The sequence below is a fragment of the Helianthus annuus genome, chromosome 10 (assembly GCF_002127325.2).
Source record: "Helianthus annuus cultivar XRQ/B chromosome 10, HanXRQr2.0-SUNRISE, whole genome shotgun sequence".
Taxonomy (NCBI): domain Eukaryota; kingdom Viridiplantae; phylum Streptophyta; class Magnoliopsida; order Asterales; family Asteraceae; genus Helianthus; species Helianthus annuus.
Genome location: NC_035442.2, coordinates 5,014,367 through 5,017,449, shown reverse-complemented (window position 1 = coordinate 5,017,449; position 3,083 = coordinate 5,014,367). Strand labels below are relative to the sequence as shown.

General features: G+C 34.8%; 1 long non-coding RNA gene across 1 annotated transcript; it reads right to left on the bottom strand.

Annotated features, from left to right (window-relative positions):
* Nucleotides 1–1,278: 1,278 nt before the first annotated feature.
* LOC110880618 lies at nucleotides 1,279–2,803 on the bottom strand. Its single transcript, XR_002559391.2, has 2 exons — nucleotides 2,661–2,803; nucleotides 1,279–2,026 (listed from the first exon to the last, which is right to left on the bottom strand). It is a non-coding gene; the product is annotated as an uncharacterized LOC110880618 (long non-coding RNA).
* Between the last annotated feature and the right edge of the window lie 280 nt (nucleotides 2,804–3,083).

Sequence of the window (3,083 nt, the reverse complement as noted above, 5' to 3'; positions counted from 1 at the left end):
TCAGAAGGTACTTTATCCGAATAGTATCCATCACTTGCGTCATCTTCTTCCTCCTCGGAGTCTTCATCTGGATCTTCATCCATGTCATCACATTCACCTTCATCAGCTTCTTGTTCCTGAAGATTCTGAAGCCTCCACCTGAACATGTCTTGCATTAACTCCAATTTTGAGTTTATTTCTGTGTTGTTACAAGTGGCGTTATGCAATTCTTCCATGAAACCCAGTCGCTGCTTTGTCATGATGTTCTCTAGCCAGTAGACTTCCTGCTCTCCGTTGTCGTATGTAACCGTCACCATGTCTGTTTCATCATCAAAACGCCATGATGTCATGACAGGGTCTGGCTTCACATCTCCTTTGATTGGTCCAAATTTGCTGGTTAATGCTTTCATAAGCATATGAGTTTCATGGCATTCGTTGTCTAGAGCGATGCCAATGGATAAGATTTGCCTCTGTATCTCTTCTTCCATCTTCAGAATTGCCCTGACCGTCTTAACATACACCCTCCTTCTGTTGTCAAAATGGAGGACGTATCGCCTGATTCCCAGAATGTATCTCCACGAACGATTGTTGCCATTTTTGGCGTTTTGGTTAAGTTGGCGTGTTTGGTTAACGATTTTTTTTTTTTTTTTTTTTTTTTTTTTTTTTTTTTTTTTGCAGAAAATGGATAGATTGAAGTGATTATGGAAGCTATGTTTTACCTTTGTTTATATAATGATGTTTTTGGCGCGTAATTTAGGAGGGAATTTCTTCTAATAAATGTTAATAACTGAAATTCAGTTATTTTGTGTTGTTTCATCTTCCTGTAATATTCAACGCGTTTTATTACTAATTTTTGGCGTTTTGTTTTTAATGGCATTTTATTTTTTTTTGTATGGCGTTTTATCATTTGATGGCGTTTTGAATATGAGCGGTAAAAGACCCTTTTACCCTTAATGAAGCGCGTCCCACATAATAAAATTAATGTTATTTACGAAAACGCCACCGCGCAATCTAGTCCATGGATTGTTTTGATCGGACGAATTATAAGCGTTCTCACCGTTCTCACACTTTTCACCGTTTTCTCTAAATCCCGACCCTTAATTTGATATTTCTTTAATAAGTTACGTTTATAACTTTTAAAAAAAACTGAAGTACGTAGTTGTGCTTGATTTCTTTCCCTGACATTCCGTTATAAGTTTTGTTAAAACGAGGTTATACTCAAAATAAGGTATTTATTTGGTATCATAAATGTAACGCCCTAACACGTTTTAACCTAAGATTTGCAGCGGAAACTACATATTAAAAAAAATTTCCTTCATGATATTCTTTCTTTCATTTAAATACATTATTCTCTTTTTATAATTTAATCCAAAAACTAACATACATGTCTCAATTATGTGACTACGTACACACCCACATACAATCCGTGTCTTGACTCGATCTTCAACCGCGTACACTTCTAGATGAAACATCCAAACATGTATAGCTTGCAGTCACCACATTCAAACACATTATTAGCAACCGGTGACATAATACAAAAATCTTAGCACAAGCATAATAGCGCGTCAACATATCATGCTTTTTCTTATACTAGCCCCTTTATCCATCCATTCGATTACTCGCATCGGATTGTGGAGTCAACCTTCACTTCCTTTGTTAACATGCCTATACTTCACATTAATTCTCAATAGAAAAACGATTAGTACATTAGCTTCCATTTATATGAACATGTCCTCAAATACACATAACTCATCTTATTCATTCAAGCATAATTTCATTATGTAAGTTCCCTTTCTTACCCAAACCTAATCGAATCTCTTTCTTAACCACTTCCAACCCATTCCATTAAAACTTAACTTAGTAATAGCATCGATCCATATCTTCTTACATTGCATTCAATAATTAACATATATCATAAATACATTACCAAACTAAAGGGTAAGTTCGGAGTTCACTTACCTTGCGCGTCCGTATTCTCGTTCGCTTACTTGATTGAGTCTTCTTAGCCCGTTAGCCTTCAATGCTCCCATCCATCTTGACATGATTCCTATACACTCATGTCATTACATTCACATTCTTATTAGCATATATGCTCATACATATGAACAACCATATCAAATTCACATCTAACATACGACCTACTTGAAGCATACTCAACATCATTAATTCATTTAAACAAGCATAAGGTATACTCGACATCATCCCTAGATAATCTTCACATGAACTATATCTATTTACCCATTACTTGCATACATTTTCACTTATTATTGTCTTTTAGATATTTCATCAAACACTTGGTGTGCGTACTACTTCCTAAGCATAATGTACAAGTATTTCATGTTTTTCTTCCTAGTTATCACTTTCATTCATCAATACAAGTAAACATCATACAAATTATATACCATACTCAATCTATATACATGTACACATCACATACTACACATTTTCACAATCAATTTCATACCCTTTCATGAATTAGACATAAACCCACTTAGCTAGGTGTAGTAAATCATCAAAATACTCAATTTATAGCAATTTACTCAAAATCTTCACTTAGGGTTCGTTCCTAAGCAAGCATACATTGTCAATTTGGCCATAACCTAAACAATTCATACATAAATCACTACTTGTGATGTTCATCAAGATTTCTCAACTTCATTAAACATCAAAATTCAACATACCTTATGATCCTCTAGCTTGGGTGATCGTTAATTCATGTTCCTTCTTGAATTTGAGCCTCGATTCATGCTTCAATTGGTTGATATATGATGAATTAGGGTTTGGCTCTCTAGAGCCTTCCCCTGATCACGTACAGAACACACACGAAATGTGTCTGTGTGTGTGTGTGTTATTTTCATTTAACATAACAACTTTCAAGTTATCCCACTTTGGTCCCTCATGTTTCGTTTAAATCAAATAAGGCTACAACTCTTCGCTTGCTACTAACGAGACCAATAATCAACTAGGTTAATTATTCCTAGTTAATTCTCATTTTTCAGGTTAACTTTTCTCATTAACGGTACCTTACCCGTTTCTTAATAGTAATCGGGTCTAAATTACCAAACCCGTTTTTGGGGTGTTACAATAAAACGATACGATGATAA